Source organism: Acomys russatus, chromosome 12, assembly GCF_903995435.1.
Source record: "Acomys russatus chromosome 12, mAcoRus1.1, whole genome shotgun sequence".
Lineage (NCBI taxonomy): Eukaryota > Metazoa > Chordata > Mammalia > Rodentia > Muridae > Acomys > Acomys russatus.
In genome coordinates this window covers 48,887,234-48,911,316 of record NC_067148.1, presented here as the reverse complement: position 1 = coordinate 48,911,316, position 24,083 = coordinate 48,887,234, and positions in this window count along the sequence as shown.

The following is a 24,083-nucleotide window of genomic DNA, read 5'->3' as shown; positions in this document are numbered from 1 at the left end:
TTCACTGGTACAAATTAAAACATCAAAATTCGTCTGGAAACAAGTAAAATATGACAGAATAAAATCACACAAATGGACAGGTTGTAAAACTTTCTTTTCATCATGCTTCCTTTGTAAATGTAAGTTTATTTTCCTGGATGAGTATCTTTCCGCACACAGCTCTTCCTCCCTAGTTCTACAAATACGTATATTAAAATTCCTATAAAAATGAGGTCTTTGTTCAGTTTGGCCATTCCACAATGTAAAAATATTTAAAAGCAATATATTACATACCATAAAAACCTACAGTTGTAATGATTAAAAATTAAAATGCCAGCTGGGGTGGTATCTCACTATAATCTGGCAAATCAGTAAAATCTAGTGGATCATGAACTTGAGTTTATCAGGGGCCTATCTAATGAGAACTTGTGTGAACAGAAGTAACTAATTAAATAGAGATTCACTATCTTTGATATTTCTTCATCTCTCTTCCTTCTGTTATCACCTCCTTGTTCTTGTTTTCTATCAGATAGGCTAAGAGACATGTGAACCTGAACCTCTTCTACATTACTTAAAAGAGTAACTAATTTTTACCTGGCTTACTGTGCTTTGCAGTAAACCCCATTTTTTTTTTTAAAGTGTAAAGCAAACTCTTCCATGTTTTCAGAGCATTATCTTGAATTCCAATATTAAGTAATATTTGTACAACTTTCATGTCAGGAGTCAATTTTATCATTTACTTTATTTAACTTGATTTTTCCACAAAAATAATTTTGTAGGTTGCTTTTGTTAATGTTTTGTATACTCAAAATGTCAGTTGCTTTCTTAAAAATTGTAATTTTGGTGGATTTGTCTGAACTATTACTCTGTTTTAAAATGGGTATTCTTTAAGTTTCCTTCCTCTCCATTTACTTCAAAACTCTAGCTATGGGTAGAAACACTATCGTCAAGCTACAGTCAAATAGTGCATTACTAAAATGGCAATTACATAATATATTAACTACCTATAGTTTAGTTATGAGCAGGATAATTGTCCTTAATTTGTAATTCTTAAAGTATGAATGAAACTGTTCTATTTACCTTAATGTAATAAGTGGAAGAATAATGAATTATGGACACTGAAACTACAACTGTAAGTAGCTATAAATATTTTTCATATAAAAGTTCTGAAGTAAAACTTCGCACATGTCTGTTTCAAGAGACAACCATTCAATCATGCTTAAACTCAAGGAGCCTATATTTATTCTTGAGGGATATATTGACTAGAAGCTGTATAATTTTAAGGTCAACAGAAATGTATCATATTAGTCTTTGTTTGAGACTTTATGCGTTTTTATTTCCCACATTAGTCCATATACCATAGGGAGCATGTAAAATGATGTGCATGTTTTGCAGTGTTCCCTAGGCAACAGGCTGATATGCTTAAAACAATGTATATAAAGCTCTGTAACTCCAAGAAAATGCCTGTTTTATGCTAGTGATTTTTTTTATTAGACTTTACATAGATTATTGCATTGACATAGGCGCCAATCAATCTGTTCGTTGTTTGACACCACAACGGACAACATTAGGATCGACACATCTTATGACCTAGCCAGTGTGATCTGTACTAGACACATTTGGGCATCAAGTCAATGAAAAGTAGATAGTGCTACTAAGAAAATAACTTGTATTATAATGTAGTTTTGATTTACTTCATTTAATACCTAAATATTCACTTGTGGCTACTGCGTGTTCAGCATAGCTGTAACATGTCTGTTCATAGTGAAATATATGAAATAACATATAGCATGTTTTTCAAAGGGACAGATAGTAATGGTATTGCCAAAACAGAACAAAGATATTTCTTATAACTCTACTGCAGCAGAATTGAATAATTCACACAGTTAATTAAAACAGCCTTTACTATTCAATTTCTTGAAAATTGGCTGTAATATCATTATATGCTCATAGTAATTAAGTCTTGTTTCCCCCAATCCTTTCATTCCTCAGATTGTTATAATTGTTATCCTATTTTCTCTCAGCTCTCTAATTACCCACAATATTGTTTAAATTCAAAACTCATCCTATAGCTAGGTGTCATATACAGTTTCATAAAATTGTTTCCCATATGTCCAAATCTTACAATAGCTATTAGCATTAAGCAGCAAAACTGTTTTCCTACATCACCAAATGATGTGGTCTCACCAATAATCCAATTTGTCTAAACCACAAACTAAATTTCTTTTTTTTAACTTTTATTTTAATTTTATCAATTTATTCAGATTACAACTAAATTGTTATCCCATCACTTGTATCCTTTATTCTTCCCTCCCTCCTGCTTTTACTATATTCCCCTCCCCTTGGTCTATGACGAAGGGGGACCTCTTCCCCCACTATATGATCATAGGCTATCAAGTCTCATCTTGGTAGCCTGCTTATTCCTAAATTCTTTTTTCCTCTTTTTGATCTCTCTTTCCTCCATTCCCCTCATGATCTCCAAATGCTGACATCTGCACTTTACTGCACAGAGGCCTTCATGAACTAGTTTCCTCTTGCTGTGGTAACAAATCATCACTTTCTAGCAGCTCAAAGCAATGCATATTCATTATCTCTCGGCCACAGGTCATAAATGTCAAGTGGCAGAAGTCTGTTCATGCTTCTAGGATTCTCTAGGGAGCTGTTCTCTACTTTGTCACTATACAAGATGCATACATTCTTTAGCTCATGGCCTCCACTTCTCTCTTCAGTTCTAAGAATATACCAAGATTAAATTGTCTGTATCTATCGGTCTCTTTCTCTGTCTCCGCCTCTGTTTCCCTCTTTTTCTTTCTTTTCCTCTGTGTTCTTTTCATGGTCACCTCGCTTTGACCGTCCTGTTTTTCCTCTTACAATTAACCTTGTAATAACCTTGGTTACAATTGGAAAATCCTCCACCTTTCTATTATACACACACACAGAGTGAGAGAGAAAGAGAGAGAGAGACAGACAGAGAGATAGAGAGAAAAAGATAAAAAGAGGAAAAGAAGGAAAAAAGAGAGAAGAGAATTATAGAAAATTAATAACAATTCATTACTTATGATAAGCATTTTATAAATTCAAATGCAAAAATTTTAATATTTTTTAAAGAATTTTAAATGATTTTTACAGTATATGGGCATATATATATTCACTCACAAATCTATTGTACTTGTAATATATGTAAGTCTATACTTATATATAGTGTTTGAATAAATAAATTAATTTGTAAAAGAGTAGTCAGAAATATGTAATATTAAATAAGTAAACATTTATTGTTATGCTTTACAAGATAAAACATTTTTTCAAGATTTTACTCAAAACTCATGCAGCAGAGATTCCTAATAAGCTCATGTTTTTCTCAGCATTATGAATCAATTTCTGATTGGGCACACTTCCAACCAATTATGTTTTTGTACACTCACTACTTCATAATGGCTTTTGGCCATCAGTTCTAAGATTCCTGCTGTACCTTACCAAATGCTTTCATTTGTAAGTAGCAAGTACCCTAATTCAAAACCTGTCCCATTAATCAGCACATTCTCAGATCCTTTAGTGGAGAGTGTATTGATCTTCAACCACCTGGGTACTGGGTTAGGATTGTCCTGACCTCTGAGAATCCTGTTATTTTACATCTACAGTATTGACGTTTGAGTTCCCACAGCTGTGAAATAAACATAGTAATGTTCAAACATAGTGAAAGAAACTAGATAGTAGATCAATGCTATCCTATACTAGTCTATTGTACCACAAGAATATACAACCTAGGTGTAATAGATAGATATGATTCTATAGACAGATAGTTCTTCAAAAGCCTCAGAGACATGCAGGATATGGCATTTAAAGATAGTTTTTATTATCTTAAAGGTTTAATGACAATGAGACAGGTTAACTACTGGCAACACCCAGCCCACCTCAAAGTAGATGATGAGCATCAAAGAATCTCCTTATGGAGATGGCTTCAAATGTGGCAAACCAGCCACTGGAAAAAATGGCCTTGTTTCTGCCACAGACAGAATTCTACCTAAAAATGTGAAAGCTGGGATGCAGGCAGAGTCAACGGCCTAACTCTGCCAAGACAGGATAAGCAAGTCCTCAATTGTTCCTGCCTCACAAATGTCGATCAGATATATTGGTCTAGAAGGCTGAAGATGACGCTCCAACGTTATAGCGAGTTTTGGGTGACTGCTCAGGTAGCAAACTGTCTCTGTCTTCTTCTCACTTGAGAAGCTGCTAACCAGCACCCTCTGTAAACCTAGGTAATTAATTTTGTTCCTTCTCAAGTCTCTGATGGCGATGAAGACCAGATAGTTTAATTTTACAATTAAGCTTAGCTATTTAGGGTTAAAGATGTTTTTAGGTCTAGATAGTCGTTTTAGGTTGATAATGATAAGATATGATAGATATTGATTTACATTCAAATTTTTAGGTGCTCCAGGATAGGAAAGATGTTTTCTTCAAGGTTGCTAAATACAAATGGCCAAAACACGTTGAATGTAACATTAACCTAATTCCTTATTGTTTCATGGTTGTTCTTGTTGTAGGTTGTTTATTGTATATATGTGTAATAATGTAAATGTATATGTAAAAAAGAAAAATTAACATAAAAACCAGAATCTCTTTAAGAAAAGCAATTCTTGCCTGCCAAAAAGTCTGACATGGGCATCTTTAGAAGAAGTTATGAGACTCAAACTTTCAGCCCAATATTCTTCAGTTGTTCTTTGTCATATATTTAGAGTGGTAAACATTGTTTTGTCTATTTTGGTTTGATTCCTCTCCTAGTAAATATGATATTCCACTAAAAACATATTATTATGCTTAGTAAATTTAAGTTGAATCTTTAAGTAAAGCAACAAAAGTTATGTAGAATGTAGATATTTAAATTGTGTACATACATTTCTCTGAATTTTGTTTGTTTTATATTGTCTCCCTTTTAATTTCTAGTTTTTATTTATTTTGTGATATAATCTGTTTGGATTATTTGCAAAATCTTTGCTTACCTTGTGAATTTCCCAAAGAAATAACTTTCCGTTTGATTGATTCTTTGTATTTTTCATTAATTTTAGTATTGATTTTGTTTATCTCTTCCTGTGTCCTTTTTCTGTGTGTTGTTTGGTTTTGTGTTCTTGTTTTTCCAAGCTCTTCTATGACAACACGAAGTTGTTATTTTAAAATCATTCAAAATTTTATATGTATACACTTAATACTCTATATATTCTCCTTACAATGGCTTTCATTGTGCTCTGTATACTTAAATATATTGCATTTTATTTAATTCTTTTAAATTTCCTCTTCATTTTTTTCTTGACCCAGTTATCATTTAATAGAGTGTATTTTAGTTTCAATCATTTTGTGTACTTTATGTGGTTGTATTGCTATTACTATTCTGTTTCATTGCATTTTTGACAGTACACTATAAGATGTTATTGTAACTTTCCTGAATTTTTTGAGATTTACTTTGTATCATAGTATGTGTTCAACTTTAGAGAGTAATCTATAGTCTGCTGAGAAGAATATACTTTCATTTGTGTTTTAATAAAATATCTGTAGATTTCTGTTAGACCCACTTTATTTATTAGGTTGTTAAATTCTAGAGTTTCTCGTTTTAGATTATTTTATTGATAAGCTATTTATTATTTAACTATATTGGTGTTATTATATTAATGGTGTTATTAGATGTCTTTTGGAAATTTTACTCTGCTCAAACTACTGGCAGAGAAAAATAATCATCAATTGTACTCCTTTGTGTTCTTTGCCAGCTACAATAATGACATACTTGGCAAGACACACCTCCTGATGCATAGTAGACTTAATGTCATGGAGTAACCAAGCACTATTTAATTGTATTCAAAATCTGCTCCACAAAATAAAATCCCAACCAGGCTCCATTTTTAAAGGACAGATTTGCCACTTGAAAGTTCCTACATCTTGGGGAGATCCTAAGCATTAGTAATCTGAAAGGTGCACATAGTTTTAAATCAACTCCAAATGGCTTATTGTTATAGCCATAGATTAGTGGATTTGTCAGCTCGCATTAGAGAAGCTTCGGTAGATGGCCTAATGACACAGCACATCACGTGCACGCTCCTCTAGCATAGATGCCATGTCATTTGGCATGGCAGAGAGGCTGTGCATTTTATCTTCTAACTGGATAAACAAGTGAATGAAACCAATAGGTAGATGCACAGGTTAAGATTCTGGTAAAAACGCCTATCACATTCTGTAAATGGAATGGAAATGAATGCTTGTTTCAAATAATGCATATATGTATTGAGAGTTATCTGATAGGCTCTAAGCTATTCTCCTGAAACTACACCATTGACAAAGAGATTTTTATGCATATAGAAGTAAATGTATAAATTGAAGTACTAGGATTTGTATTTTTAGTAGTTAAGTTAGACTGTAATTTTAAATTTTACTATTTTTCATCATTCAGTTCTGTCTATGCCTTCATGTTTGTGCCATAATAAATAAAATATGTCTTTCAACCTGTGCAGTGAGTCCAATATGGTATTATTGTATAATTAAATTATTAACCTGTTTTACAGTGGTAAACATTTAGATCATTCTGATTTTCACTGTAACAAATAAGGTTATCATAAACATCTTTAGACACATTTACCTTCAATAAATACCCAGATATACACATATATGTATGTATTTACATGTATATGTGTATACTAGCTGTTCTTCTGTGAACAAAACCAGTTTATATTAGTTGAATTGGAATTTTTACATATAAAATAAATGAAAATATTAAAATAATTATAAAACATATTTATCCTTGTTTAAAATCATAGACTTAATGTAAATTATATTTTGAAACATAATATTTCAGTTTAATAGGTCTAATATATTAGCCATTTTTCTTCAGAGTTAGGCAAGATTAATAGACTATGGCAAGTGAGGGTTCATCTGATTGCCCTTGTGTTTGGGTGTAAATATTAACTCTAATTGCCTTTAAATGGTATTGGAAAAATCTATTGTTTATTTGGCTTCAGAATAATAATTCTCCTCAAAAACTATGTATTGATATTTAGAAGTTATATCTTTCATTATAATATTCAATTATGCAATTGGCATCCAGAAAACAAACAAATGAGTGCAGATGTGAAAACAATATTTCTTAACTTGTTTAAATATAGAATTTATTCATATTCAGTTAGCAAGAATGCTAATACACAAAATATCAATAAAATGAGCTTACTGCAAATATACTGGAAATTTATATTCCTATTTTATTACATTCTTATATTTGAGAATGTCAGTATTCTGATATATTTAGGGAAGTAATAGAACTACTGTCTCAGGACTGTATAAAGCATAGAATGACTAGGTACTTGCCTATTGCTATGTAAGAAATATCGATTTTGTCCTTTTCCACGAACTAATGCCTTTGACAATTAAAAACATATTTATTTAATTTTTTCTTTGCAAAAGCAGTTCCATTGCCTGTTCTTTTTCCTTTTCTCTCCATTCCTTTTCCTGGCAACCACGAGACCCAGATGCTAAGCACTGGAAGATATTTCTTCCAATAGCAGCATCTGGCATGCTGGCAGCCTCCATAAGCAATTTTGTTTTAGGGCTTTAAAGCAGCTTCTGAGTCTATTACATGGTTAATCTGACGGGCTGTCTGAGCTGACTTGTCCTCCTGGATGCCATATGCCAACAGCGAGAGACGCACTGAACTGTCTGCCCATTAGAGCTGCTACAAAGAGCACACCTGAAAAAATTCAGCTGCGAAGAGTATTCTTTGCTTCTGTTCAGCCATTACAGTACCAGTGATGAGTGACCTAGCTAAAGTAGTACTTAAAACACTTGCCAAAAGTGCTCGGTGCCCTCTGAACACCAGGGAAGAGTAGAGAACTGGAAATAATAAAATATTCAGGAAACGGCTGTGTCACTTGATACTGAAACATCATGTTCCCCCTCCATGCAAGGAAAGGAATAGGAAATGAGAGGTGGAACTTTGAGAGTGAGAGGCAGCAATATGATTACTGAGCTTCTGCAGCAAACGGCTCATAGGAGACTGGATTGCCTGACGTTAAGTGATACATCTAACTCATCTTTACACTGCAGCTTCAGGGCATACCAGAGTGCTTACACATAGTACAAATGAAGCAGTGGATTTTACATGAACACAAACAGACTAATAAAACTTGAAATTATGCAGCACGATTTATTACCTTTCAGTTCCTTCCCCCACTAAGTTGTTATCACTTAGATGCTTCACCAGACAACCCTTTTCAGAGATTATTATAAGGACCCAGAATATTGGGTCACTCAATATATATCCTACGGATCTTCCACTTTAGGAGCCCACAGGGTTCCAGAGTTTGAGCAGGACCCCTGGGTTTAGATCCACCCATCATAATGTTCTTCTTGTAGGTTTCTAGGACCCTCTGGATCCTTCTATTTCCCCATTCTCCCATGCAAACTCTGGTGCCCCATCTTTGACCACATCCCCTGGATGGGGAGGCCTGGTGGCACTCAGAGGAAGGATAGCAGGCTACCAAAAGAGACTTGACACCCTATGAGCATATACAGGGGGAGGAAGTCCCCCTCAGTCACAGTCATAGGGGAAGGGAGTAAGGGGAAAATGGGAGGGAGGGAGGAATGGGAGGATACAAGGGATGGGATAAGAATTGAGATGTAATATGAATAAATTAATAAAATATATTTTAAAATATGTAACAAAAATAAAAAAAGAAGTCCATGAGGTTACTGTGGGCTTTCCCAGAGTATTTTCAAATGATAGCTTATATTTGTAATATTAGGTGAATAAACCTTTCTCCCTTTTTCCATGTAAAACCACATTTTCACTTATTGTGACTAGAAAGTATGTTATACAAGTAAGAATACTCATTGACTCATACAACACTGATGACAAACAACAAGTTAGTAGTATTTTAGTTATGTACCCTCGTTTGATAAAATACTTAAGGTTCCCAAGACCTAAATTATAAGCCCAATTGTATTTATAACTAGGAGTAATAGATGCTTTACCTGTGCATCATTAAGTATGCCTTACACTTTATGACTTTCCCTTATCTTCTGCCTTTGTAAATACTAATTCACATGTCTACTCAGGTAATTAATCTTCTTCCTTCTCAAGTCTCTGATGGGGTTGAGGGCCAGGTAGTTTGGTTTTACAATTAAGCTTTGTTGTTTAGGGGTTAAATATTTTTAGGGCTGAGTAAGTGTTTTAAGTTGATAGAAATGGGATATAATAGAGATTGATTTACATTCAGAATTTTAGATGCACCAACATAGGAAAGATGTTTTCTTCAAGGTAGCCAAATACAAATAGCCAAAACACTATGAATGTAAAATTCATGTAATTCCTGATTGTTTTGTGTTTCTTCATGCTGTAGGTAGTTTATTGTATATATGTTTAATACTATAAATGTATATGTAAAAATGAAAAAATAATAAAAAAGACATTATTATATATTTAAGATTAGACTTACAAGTGGAAACTACTCTTCTGGGTATAGTATTATATCATCTGCTGACTAAATATATATATATATATATATATATGCACCAATATCTTTCAGTTTTGTAACTCCTTATCTGTTGTCAGCCTTGGCACTGTTCAAACAGGATGTGCCTGGCTATATATAATCATTTGGCTTGCAATATAAAATCCATGCTTAGATATATACTAAAGGTCAATTCATATTTAATTAGTTATTGAGAACATGGGCATAGGAGAGAAGGAAAAGAAACCAAAATGGTCAAATGTTATGATTCTTGTAAAATGTTTAAAGAGAAATGAATTGAAAAACGACTCATTCACAGATGATCTGATATTTAATCATGTACAAAGAACTAATTATTTAAATAAATAAAATATAAAAATGACTTTTGTAAAGTCATAAAAGTAAGAGAAAATTTATGGGTGAATGCTTTATTATATTCAAATGTTATTTAAGTATCTATAAAAGCAAATTTCTACTTATAAAATATTGGTATTTCATGAATCATATTGGAGTTTAATTTCTTTGTGTTTGATTCCTAGAAAAGTATAACTTGTTTACATATGTGTTATACAAGGAAGAAAATAAATGAACTTCTCCCAATAGGTAATCGACTATGTCTTTACAAATTGGTTTTACTAGTTCACAATCCCAATAAAGTCAGAGCCATGGAAACATTAAGAAAAACAGCTTAAATAAAAGTTTCCATCTTTAAAAGCTTCTTATATATACTTGAAAATATGGTGGACAAATGTAGTTTTTAAGACGGGAATAGTCAGAAGAAAACCATTTGAATTTGATAGCTAGTTTTAAGACAATCACTGCTCCAAGTTTTGTGTTTTAACCTAATCTAAGAAGAAGAACCCACATCCTTAGACTTCTATCAAATACATTAATTACAAGTTTTATATATCATATTTATGTATAAACAGATACAAAATAAGACCAATTATATAATTGATTAGCTTTCTATTCATCCCCAATATTCAGTATTAGCCCCATTAGTCAAAAATGTTATACATGACAAATGATCTAAAATACTCAGTGCTTTAAGACTTCAGAACTAACTTTTCACCAGACAACCTCTGCAGAGGCTTCCATGCTTGGCTGGCTCTGTGGTTTTGGTTGTAGTATTATTCTGGATTTGTCTGTCACTGGGATTCCACAACTGGTGAAATGATGCAGAAACAGTTTTTCAATTGTATGTCCATATTGTGTGTGTGTGTGTGTGTGTGTGTGTGTGTGTGTATGTGTGTGTGTGTGTGTGTGCCCGCGCGTGCACGCATATGCACATGGGCTTTCAGCATCTGTTGTCCTGAAAAGAACTAGGTACTAAGCATGGTACTGCCATTCGTGTTCTCTTAGCCTTTAGCTTTTTCAGCTGGGTATTGCACTGTCTGTCATACTAATTACATCATTTTAACTGATAATGTTAACGTCCCTTGGTTTACAAAATAACATCACAGCAACTTGGTTTTATTAGCATAGCATTTTATTGATGTCTTCAGAAGTTCATACATATAAAGAATATGGTTTGATCATGTTCACCTCTTACTCTTCCATGCAATACATTCTAGATACAACTCTATACCCTTCCAATCTCATATCCTCCACTAAAAAAATATAACTTTCAATGTCCAATTTGTGAAGCCAATAACTCATGACTAGAGTGCCATCTGTTGGAGCATGTACCATGGGCTTCTTCCTTAAAGAATACTCACTCTGCTCCAGATGCCTCCAACTGCCTGCAGTCCTCATCTAAGGATGGAGGTCATAATCCCCTTTACCAGAAGGCTGGTGGGCTTGATCTTGTGCCAGTCTTGTGCTGACAAACACAGCTGCTCTGAGTTCTCATGCACAGTGGTCCTGCCATGTTCAGAAGACATTGCTAGGCTCAGGTCTTGCCAAACCACTGGCTTCTACAGTTTTAAACCCTTCGTTCAAAACTGTCACTGACCTTTGGAAGTGCTTCATTTAGATGCTTCGTTTATGACTGAGCACTTCATTGATACTTATTCTCATATTTTGACATTCTTTAATATCAGAATGTATATTTCAGGTTACAGAATATGAGGAACCTACTTTGAATTAACTTCAATTCGTGATAGGTTTTGTTTTTTTTTTTTTTTTGTTGGGTTTATAAAGGTTTCAGTTTTTGTCAGCAACTGCCTCTTGATAGAGAACTGAAATCCAATAATATTACCTGACCATGGTTTCTAACTACACAGATGACTCCACAGGCCTTGCCAGAGATAGAGACAGAGAAGTTCGCAGAGGTGTTCTGGAAATGTATGCGATTTCAGTCACATCTCAAAGATGAGTTTTCTTTCTGTTTAATACAGGTTTAATACCTGCTACTTTTTTCAAGGTTTACAAACTTAATCAGGTACCTTAGCTACCTGTCAGTCAACGGATGGTCGAATCTTCTGAGGTCTTTAAAGTTGGACTTTTCTTTCTATTCTTTTGAGCTCACAGAAGACATATATCAAGATGTCTACTCTAATATGAAATCCATCAGCATCAGAGGACGTTTGCATGAGTGGAATTTCCGCAACAATTGGCATGAGCACATGGAAGACTGTTTCCCTGTGTAGCTTCCTCTCACCGGAAGTACCATGTTCTGTTCTGAGCAGTGGCTTTGTTTTGCAGAAGCAATGGTTATGTTTATAACATCAAACTGAAATGAGATTTCATACGATTAAAAAAGTTGGGCTGAGATGCCCTTGGCCAGCATGTTTAAGGTTCAACACCTCTGGCTTTACGTAACAAATAACACATAACAAACACACTCTGGAAACTTTTAACATACTTCGCCTCAGTATAGTTGTTTCGTAGACCCATATGTTACTAGTTAAAAAAAAAAGTGTGATTATGTAATGTAATGTAAGCCTCCAATGAATAGATGCAACCCTCCTATTGGCTATTTTCTTTTTGTCTTTTTTACAATTTTATTTGTATGGATGTTTTCCCTGGATGGATGTCAGTGAACATTGTTCGTGTCAGGAACTCACTCACGTCAAAGGAGAGCTTTTGATCCTCTATGAGCTGTCATGTGGGTGCTACAAATTGATGCCACTTCCTCTTGAAGATTGGTGACTACTGTTAACCTCTGAACCATTTCTCTGGCAATTATTGGCTAGTTTCAAATTGCAGAAACAGTACCACAACAAACTACCAGATATCAGAACACTCTCAAAACGTCATGCACTCACAGCAATGTCGTGTTTTAGGGGAGATTTTCAACTTTCTCAATAAGTGAGTTTAATCTCTCGCTACTCTCAGGACAGTAGTGAAGGAAGTCTGATACCCCAGCATCATAGATTCTATCTTTTTCTGGGGCATATGTCTGATTTGCACAGCCATTCAACAGCCCTCCTATGGGTTCTCCCATGTGCATGTGTGGTCAGAGGCAGGTCACATTTGCAAATTCATTCTCTTCAACTATTTGCAATATAGTGCAACAACTGTCACTACTATGAAGACCTGGCATAGCCTTTACCTGAAGTACAGTCTCATTAATCATTTCAAGAAATAAATGCACAGATTTAGATATATTTGTTCTAATTCGGCTCAATTTGTCCTTCACTTTTGTTTGCCAGTTGTGCAGACTTCACTCCTTTCCCTGTTGCCAAGTTGACTTCCTTCTGTTGTGCACCCGTTTATCCTGTCCAGACTTAGGATCTCCACTTCTGTGACCATTTCTCTCCAGGATTCACTTATGTATTCAGTAACTGGGAGCTAAGGAGAAACTGTGGCCTCAGAATCCAGTGCTGGGGTTGAACTCTGAGCATGAAAAATAACAAAAAGGGGAAAATGAATATTGTGCTCACCACAAGGTTAAGGTGCCTGGCTTGCAAGGAAACCAGGGGTGCAATAATAAAACAGCCATAGATTTCCTTAAATTTCTAGCGAAGCAGATGATAAAGGAAAGGCCTCAAAAAAGAAAGGACTATTATGAGTTCATAATATCTATGTCATATATGATCTTTTGAAAAAAAGACTGTCACGGATTGCACAGATGTTTCAGACCCTTCAGCATGGACTACTAGTGCTTCTGAGGACTCGCGTCTGGGCCGAGCACCCATATCTCTTGTTGTCCACATGTCTGTGACTTCTGTTCCTGGAGATCAAATGCTTCTGGTTTTATCATGTAACTACACTCACATGCCCTCCACCCATACCACTAAAATTAAAATCATAAATCTTTAAAAATAAAATAAAGTCCCTTAGGATTGAGGTGAATGTTGTTGTTTGCTTGTAGACAATGAATTGTACTTAAAGTATTTGAATGATACAACTAAAAATAAGTGCCGATATTTAAGGCTCTGCCAATTAAATTCAGATGGCTAGTTAGGAAACCTCCAAATTCCACCTAAGAATGATATCCAAGCCTGACGTCTCAGAGGCTCCCTTCTGTTTAATGAACTCAGAGGCTGAGGAAAATATCCACACCCACGGAGGAGCAAGCCACCAAGTTGCTATCCTGTAGCTAGACACTTGGTCCTTTCCTCTGTTGAGTTGAGGGTGGAGCCCAGAAAATTCACTTCAGATACAAAAGCTTCAGATGAAAACTTTATTTTCTGAGCTCAGGAAGGCAGCCAGTAGTGCACACTTAAAGGGTGACAACCATAGAGCAAAGGGCAACAGGGTGGGCTATAACATTGTCCAATCATATTTTGACTAGGGGTTGAGCAGGGGAGCTTCCACCAATCAGGATAGGTGTAGATCCCTGGGCCTGGGACCATGGACTTGCTTGACCCTGCCAGCAGGATGGAAAAGTGGGTGTTGTGGTGTCTGAACACAGACAGGTGTTTCTTTATAATAGAAGCCGTTCACCTATTGGGAAAACACCAGTTCCCAAGGGACTGGGACCTTGAACTTAGTTTCTTCCTATGATTTAAGGAGTCTGAAAATGAAACGGTACCATTTAAAATAAATTTCTTTTCTTCATTCCCAACACCTCAAGTAAAGGGAAACACTTCATGTGGAACATGTTTGCTACCCTGAGAAGCGCTATCATGGGCACATGGAAGGCACCAGAATGGTGTGTCTGACTTCTCTGATGCTGAGCAGGCCTATGCTCTGTGTCCTCCCCTCCCAACTCCTCCACTTCCTGTGGAGGAGGGATTATCATTTCAAGAATATAATTCCCTTGACCTCTCCTTATCTGTTCATCTAACATTAATTGTTGAAGTGTCCTCCATTCAGCTAAAATCACTGTCAAGTTTGAAATGACTACAAATTAATTGGAACTACAGAGGGTTTTGTATTTCAAATCTTATTAAAAAATAAAACTAACTGCCTCAAGTTAAAACAAGAACAAAAAAAGGACAAACCACAATGTAACTCATTCTAATTCCTTATATTAAAATATGTTATATTAAACAAACAAACAAAAAATTGTGAGGATTTATCTATGCAGTATTCAACACATACTCTGTGGTAGCTCTTACATAGTTGCAGCAAGACTTCTAAAAAGTTGTAAAGTTTCTTTTTTTTTTTTCTTTCTTTTTTTTTTTTTTAGTTTTAAAATAAGAGAATATCCTTTGAAGCCAATTTTATGGGAAATTACTAAGATATATAGAAAATGTGTGTCTTTGAGGATCATGGGTAGAGTGCACATCTTGTATTACAACTCTCATGCTGTGCTTTGCCTCTGATTGGTAGCCCAAAGGCATCGTTTTGAGTGGAGTCATATTGTTTAGGAGGAGTGACTCATGCTGTTCTACTGCAAAGCAATCAGTAGCACACTGATCGATTGGACAGGCAAGAAGAAAAGAGACAAGAGGAATGGACATGCTATTATTTCTGATATTAAAGACATGAAAATAGAAGATATGGAGAGTCGTCTCAGTGGAAATGAGATTATTACTTTAAAAAACCATTTTCACTTATGAATACGCTGTCTTATAAATCTGAGTAAAATGCTTCTTTTAAAAGTGTATTTTCAAAAAAATATGTTTCTAATGTGTATATAGAAGTAAAATCACAATCTAGTTAAAGTTGGTTAATGCCAACTGATTGAAAAAAAGTTAAACATGAAAATGTTTTTATCTTTGCATTAAAAGTATCTTTAAAAACATATATCCATATACATTAGTTATATCTATATAAAAAACAGATGCTTAATTATTCTGTTTTATTATTTGTCATCATCAAGGATTTTCTTATCTTTAGTATAAACCTGAGGAACTACATTGGGAATTACACCTTGATGAACATGAATTAGAGACAATTTATAAAAAGTTATGATTGGACTAAAAACAGTCACATGATTTGGGGATTTTGTTATGTATTCCATTTTGACCTCATTTCACCATCTTATTGACTCTACCTCCTGAGTTCAGAGATAGCATTCCTGTGCCACAATACCTGGTGCAGATATATTTAGGAAAATTTGATTCACACAGCATGAAGATCCATTTTAAAGTATAAATAGAGACAAGTCTGCAAACAAAAAAAAAATGCAGCTTTAAATTCTGACTTTGTCTCTGGGTCAGTTCCTTTAAAATAGTGCTAGAATAGTAGTTTCTTCTTTAAAAAAAATTAAGATTGTATCTATTAATGCACTCTAGGTACCTTCCTGGCATAGAATACTCCATTTCTTGAACTTACTCTCTAAATTATATATAATTATATATTAAATGACTATCAAAACCTAATAATGTACTTATATCTCAGTTCATGATTTAATTTTCTGCACTAAAACCACCAAAACAAAGAAATAAATAGATAAAAATTCAAGAAAATTACCAATTGATTTTTAGAAGAGTGAGTGGACATTTGTCTATTTCCTATCCATCTATAGCCAATTTGTCCCTCTTCCTGTTTGTTGTCTATCTATTTATTCTATCATCCATGTAACCTATAATACATCACTTACAATATATAGATCATCTTTTCTATAGTATCTGTTTATTATCTATCATCCATCTACTGCTTTTTTATTATTATGCTCACCTTGAGGCTTCCTTTATCAGTCAACCCTTTCTACACAAAATCACTTTTTAAGAATGCTACAAAATCCTTGTAATATATAACATATTTAAATCCCATCTTAACCCTGTTTTGGGACAAGCTAATTACCCTTCTTGAAAAATTAGCTAACTGTACACTCCAACACTCAGAATGTTTTCATGCTCCAGGGCAGGTTGTATCTTTAATCACTGTATGGCCACGCCCACTAAAGTCAGCCTTTGCACATCCCTGGGGCAAAATGAACTATGCAAATAAGGTGATCCAGGGGAGTTTCAGGAAGTCTAATGCCTTCATAATCATATTGCTATAGCTCCACATTTCATGTATCCTTTCTTTGGATGTATTTTCCTGAGCAATTAGTCCCAGTAATCATCTCCTGTTTGTAAAAACAACAGAGACTGGCCATCCATCTCTAAGAGGATCCTTCACTGAGCAGGATTTGCCATTAGGTGTGCCTCTAAGTGTACCGTCTGCCTACCACTCTCATGACTACTAGCTTTGACAGCTTCTTGGGGAAATGGTTTTGGCTTTAGTAACTGGTTCTAAGATTAAGAGGCACTAGGGGCAAAATTTCTCAAGTTGCTACTCCTCTTATTGTCCAAATTTTATTAGTTAGGAATATCCATAATGATTCATGTCACTTGACTAAACTTCCAGCGAAGGCCATGTGACATCAATATGACTGAAGGAACACTTGGAATACATCCCATATCTCAGAGTATGCTTAACTCTTGAAAAAATAAAAAAAGGACCATATTCAGTGGTTCTTTCATTGCTCTGCTAGATCAAAGCTCCTGGCTATCTGTGAGGTTTGATAGTTTCTCTAAGATCCTAAGTTACACGGTGACAATCTATCGTGAGTCAGCCTTTAATGTCTCTGAATTTAAGAGCTTTCCATAACCTACACTTTACACCAGCTTTAACAAACTCTCATTAGCCTCTTCTATAAGTGAACAGTCATATGTCTTCTATAAGTGAACAGTCATATGTCTTGCTCTATGTGAATACTCATTTTATGTGCAGAAAGTTTGTCACATATCACTCTGTTTTTTTTGTTATTTTTGACATTGCCACTAATTATTCTCAACAATACTAAAAGCTATATAACTGATATTAAGCTGAGGTTTCTTCTTCTGAAATCATAAACAAATTAAAAATTACTATTTAGGTCCATTTGTGATAAAAAAAAAAATAGACTACAAAGAAAGAAGACCAAAGCAACACCAGCAAAACCCTTTTATGTAAGTGAAATCTACAAATACATAGCTATACGTATTTGGTATTCAGTTGCTTTGTTGGTACAATGTCTTGGAATTTTCAGATAGTGTGGCCTCAGTGTAGGATACATGTTAATGGGGGTGGGCTTTGGAAGTTCATAACTCAGCTTCATTTCTAGTTCACTCTTTCTGAGTTATGTATGAAATTGAAGGTGTGTTCTCATGGCTTCGTGGTCCAACTGCCTATTGACATCTCTCTCTTCCCATTATGGGAACTCCCTCTGGAATCATGAGCCACTTTCTTTCATAACTTACTTTTGGCCGTGTCAAGTCATCACATTCACAGTAAAGTAACTCTCTGACCTCTTTATGGAAATAAATAAATGCACATATTTGAATATATTCACACACACACACACTCACACACAAATGTACTCACACATACACAGAATAAACTCAACGCTAAACATCATGATTCTGAAACAATGTATTTTTATGTTGTTTCTGAATGATGAAACACAATTATTATTTAGTAATAATACACAGTAGAGAAAAATCAAGTAGGAGCAAATTTCTGTTAAATACAAGGTTACAACATGTTATTAATAGTATTTGTTGAAATGTGATCCAAAATCTAAAACCCACCAAATAAAGCATTGTTTTACCTAAATACAGTCTATGCTGTAGTTCTCTGACTCTGTATTTGGGACTCTTTTCCATTTGGTGCCTTTCCCTTTTGCTTAGATTTAGATCCTTGCAATACCTTCTTCTGCCAAAATGTATTTTTCTATACTGCCTGTCTCAAGGGAGTTAAATATTAGTACTCTGCATGACCTTCTAAAAATTAATGACTATTTTCCCAAGAGGCATTCTTAAATTCATTCTTTGGTCAAACCCAGGGAAGAGGTGAGCCATGTCCTTTTATACATCACCAGGGTTTGTCACTCTTCATCACTGACTATACCCAGTACAAATCATCCTTCTCTTCTGAGAGAGACATACATTGTTCCCTTGCCATGAAAAAAATAATTGTGCATAACTCCCTCAGAACAGCTAGCATAACTGCTATGTTGGCCCAAGTAATACGTAAAGATGATGCTCCCAAAAATACAAAATACACATTTCAAGCAATTTTAACTCTACTAAAGCAATATAAAACGTCTCTAAATTTTATATCTGCATTGTTAGCTAATGTCTCATAAGAGAAAATTTTATTGTTGGCCAGGAGGCTCAGCTTTGTTCTCAGTAAACTAAAATATCTAAATTAAAGTCTTACATTTGATTTCTAAACTCTTGTCTATCACTTTCATAGTCTTTCACACAATTCTTCTTCCATATGTAACTGGCTGATGAGAAAATGTGATACGTTTTTGCCTCCTGAATATCAGAGCTGAGGTGAAGCATCTAAAATAAGACATGGAAAAATATGAAGGTAATATATGGTTTTACACTTCAGAATTATGCTGTTAGCTTCTTTTTTTCCTGGAATGATAGTAACACACATATAGAATACACAGGTATTTTCTTTATTAAATGCTTTTAGGTAAGGCTTCTTAATTTATAATTATTAAAATGCCAAATTTTGATAAAATTAAATATACTCGGGGTATAACTATATTGCCTATTTGTCAATTAATTATATGAATGATATAGGAGATGAAGCTCTGTTATATAATTACAAAATTCTTCTTAAATTAAATCAGTTGTAGCAACTTCCCAAATATTTGTTATACTAAATAAATATGAAATAATTCAATAGAAAAATATATATGCAACACAGAAGTTGCAATAATATTAAGTTTTTAAATATTAAGGAATATTAAGGGTGATCGAGGGACAGTTTTCAAAATGTAAGAATGAATATTTGATGAAACCAAACAAAAGTGTCAGAAATCAAATTAATGTGCTTGATAATTATAGGCAAAAGTTGGGCCAAATGAGGTATCCAATCCACAATCACATTGTGCTACAAGAAGTGGACAGTTCTGACAAAATTCAGCTCATTGATCCCATCCATAATGCGGTTGCTGACTCTTAGATTAATTCTTAACACTCACTGTAGAAACTAAATATCAATAAAGATTCTCAAATATTGTTACCTTTATCCATAAAAAAACTGGAATTTCTAACTGGACATAACATCTGATGCAAGGCTATCTGAGCTGTGTTTCCTTAAATTCAAGTGTTATTGCCAAACACATTTTCCTTCACATTTTAGCATTCTATTTAAGTTTGAAAGCACATTTAAAGATCAAACATATTCTTCCATCATTTACACAGCCTATCTCTGGCAAGAGAAGAATATTTTTCATGTGTATCCGAATCAGGCAATTTATAAAAGCTTATTCATGGAAAATGATGTCCTAAAGAAACTGTGAACTAAGACATTCATGTTCTTCTCTTTAACTTATTTATTTATTTATTTATTTTTTAGTCTTTGAAAGTTTTATATATGAATACATTGCATCGTGATACTATTTACCTTTAACCCCCTTGCACTAAGTTCCACCAGGACCCACAATTACAGCTCCCTCTCAACTCCAGGCCCTGCTTTGATAGTTACTTATATTTATTTATCATTTATTTAACTCAATTAGTGCTGTTCATGCGCATGCATCAGTGCAGGTGTCACCCACTGGAATGTGGACAATCTACCACTGAGTGTATTCCCTAAGAAAAGTATCTCTCCTCCCTCAGCAGCCATCAACAACATCTTTAACTGGATGTGGGGACTTTGGGGCTCCTCCCCTAACCATATTGTAATTTGAAATCTCTGAGTGTTCTATAGGTCTCCTGTAGGTAACTATAGTTATGGTGAGGTCATGTGTGTAGTGGAAATGCTATGTTTAAAGGGAAGCATTTTACAGTGGGTCCTCCCTATTGTCTTGTTCATACTCTTTCTTTCCACATAATGGGAAAAAATGGGAGTCTTAGCAGAGAGTATTGATACAGACATTCAACCTATGTCTCAAGACTCAAAGTTGGCATTTTGAACAATTATGAGTCTTTGCATTAGTCTATTTCCATGGAAATAGGAAGCTTTATTGGCCAAGGTTGAAATCAGCACAAATCTAAAGATATAAACATAAACATTTGGAAGGTAGCCTCTCAACATAACCAATGAGGGTGACCAACTTAACCAAACCATATCAAAGGTTCTCTGTCATAGTCCATGACTTTCTTAGCCGTGGGACTTTGACCATCTTTACCAAAGCCGAATGGGACCTGTATTATTTTTCCTGGACTATGGAAAAAAAATCAGACATGATGGTAGAAACAGAAAGCTGAGAACTCATGCCTTCATCTTCAAGTACAAAGTATGCAGAGAGGAATCTGAAAGCACATGTGAAGTTTAACCTCACAGCCTGCCTGCCCTCAGAGGTGTATTTCTTGTAACAAAACCTTACCAGACAGCACTGCCCCCTGGCAGTGTTCAAATGATTGAGGCTCTGTAGGGCAAATCTCACTCATGCCTCCATATTCCACTCCCTGAACTCTTAGTCTACTGAACATATCATAATTCAACATACATACAATACAACTTGACAAGTAGCTACTAACTTTCATACTTTCAATGCTGCTTAAAGGCCTGAATCTCTATCTCTTTTTAGTACAATCCTTAGCTACAACATTAAGTTTATTGGTTCTCTTTTTCTGTTCAACCAGTACATTTTGAATTTCGTTCTGCCCCATTTGCTCTTTTTCATTGTAGATATGCATAGAAGTCATTCATAGTCATAATAATCAATTCATAGATTCATTGTTATGCTGCTTTGAAATTGCCTCTGCTAAAGAAATTAATCCATTACTTTTTAATTTAGCTGCAGACAAGTTCTTAAGATGAAGGAATAATGCATGCAGCCAGACACTTTGCCAAAATATCACTAGAATGGCCATTAGCCCAATTGCTAATAGCATTCCTTTCAGAAACTTCTTGAGCTAGAGCTACATATCCCCACTGTTTTCTCTCTCTCTCTCTCTCTCTCTCTCTCTCTCTCTCTCTCTCTCTCTCTCTCTCTCTCTCTCTCTCTCCACACTTATGGCCTATTCTTTGGTATCAACTTCTGTATTAGTTACTATTATAATAATGTGATGATAAAACACTATGACCAAAGTAATTTATGAAAGAAAGAGAAAAATTTTCTATGATTCTACAGGCTATAATCCTGTCCATAATGACAGCTCACCATGGCAGCAGGTGGCAGGAGTGGCTGCAGAAGGAAACTTGTATCTTGATCTGCAAGCATGAAGAAGAGAGGGAGCAAACTCGGAGCATATGAGACATCTTGTTTAAAATCTGCCTGCCGGTGACATCCTTCCTCTAGAAACAATGCACTTCCTAAAGCTCTCCAAACAGCAATGAATATCATGTGTTCAAGGGCCTCAGGCTATGGTAGACATTTCTCACTCAGTTCATTCTAGTACATATGATTGTCTAGTTCAACAACATCCAAAATAATAAGGGAGGATGATAAAATATATCTAATATGAAATCATGGTGAATGCTGGGAGAAAAAGATTTACATAGGGTTGTAGACTGGGATTGGTGGAGGAAGAAGTTGAGGTAAGGTTAACCTAAACTGATGAAGTCCTATGAAATCTGACTTATAGGATGCTAATTAAAATATTTTTTTTAAAACTAAAATAAAACAAAGTGTAAAAATATTTGGTTAGAATTACCCCATATTAGAGGACAGTGCTGCTTCTAGGACAAATGGGTTATTAAATGAAAATCTGTATCCTAGACCCTAGTTATTTCCTTAGTTAGAGAGATAACAGATGTATCCAAATCAGGACTGATTATTGTTTTTCTCCCTGTTGCCCACTAATTATGTTTACACTAATTGGGTGGTAAGACCACAATGCTAAAGATTCCTCAAACTTTAGTTTTACCAAGGATCCTAAATCAATTTTAATGTTTGTTTGTTTGTTTGTTTTAACTCATAAGAAATAATAATTTTGATAAACATTAGAATAAATGGTATATAGAAAGACAAATAAATCACATCTGCACAGTGATGTAGAGGGCTTTATTTTCTCCTTTGAAAGCAACTGATAGTCAAAGACAACAGATTAAAAGTCAACTATTCAGTGTTAGTGTATCTTACTTAAGATATTGAAACCACACTAAGAAATATCTGTATGTAAACAGGATAAAATACTGAGTCTAGATTATTATAATGTCTAAGCAGTGAGGAAAAAAATTGATAGGGCATGTCCCATGAAAGCCTTCACTTATCAGGTAACTGGGACAGAGGGGAGAACATCCTATTGGGACTCTAGATTAGAGAAGCATAGGAGAATAACAAAGTAGAAGGATCCAGAGGGTCCTAGCAACCTACAAGTAGAACATTATGATAGGCAGATTTGGGCCCAGGGGTCCCGCTCAAACTAAGGCACCAGCCAAGGACAATACAGGTGGTAAACTTTAAACGCCTACCCAGATCTAGCCAATGGACAGAACATTCTCCACATTTGAGTGGAGAGTGGGGTATGACGTTCACACGAACTCTGGTGTTTCATATTGGACCATGTCCCCTGGATGGGGAGACCTGGTGGCACTCAGAGGAAGGATAGCAGGTTACCAAGAAGAGACTTGATACCCTATGAGCATATACAGGGGTAGGAAATCCCCCTCAGTCACAGTCATAGGGGAGGGGAATAAGGGGAAAATGGGAGGGAGGGGAGAATGGGAGGATACAAGGAATGGGACAACCATTGAGATGTAACAAGACTAAATTAATAAAAAATAAAAAAGAAATAAAAATTTAAAAAAGAAAGAAAGAAAAGGAAAATGTGGTTAATTAATAAATTGACACTATTTCTGAATTGCACAATCTATAGTAATTTTCAAAATTTAGCAAAAGAATTAGCAATCTTTACAGCCTTTTCTTTTTTAATATAGTTTATTAATTTATTCATATTGCATCTCAATTGTGAAGAATGTCCTGTCCATTGGGTAGATCTGGGTAAGGGTTCAAAGTAGTGTACTGGAGCATCTTCTGGGAATATTCCAAGGAGTGTAATAGCTGCATCTTGAGGAAGCCCTAATCCTAGTTTTCTGAGATAGTGTCAGAAAGATTGCCAAAGTGGTTGTACAAGTTTGCATTCCCACCAGCAAAGATGAGTGTTCCTCTTTCACCACATCCTCGCCAGGATGTGGTGTTACTTGAAATTTTGATCTTAGCCATCCTGATTGGTGTAAGATGGAATCTCAGAGTTACTTTGATTTGCCATTCTATGATGACTAAACTAGATGTGAGGTCATCCTATTGGGACTCTAGGTGAGAGAAGTATGGGAGAATGGGGAAATAGAAGGATCCAAGGGATCCTAGAAACCTACAAGAAGAGCATTATGAAAGGCAGATCTGGGCACAGGAGTTCTGCTCAAACTACGGCACCAACCAAGGATAATATGTGCAGTAAACTT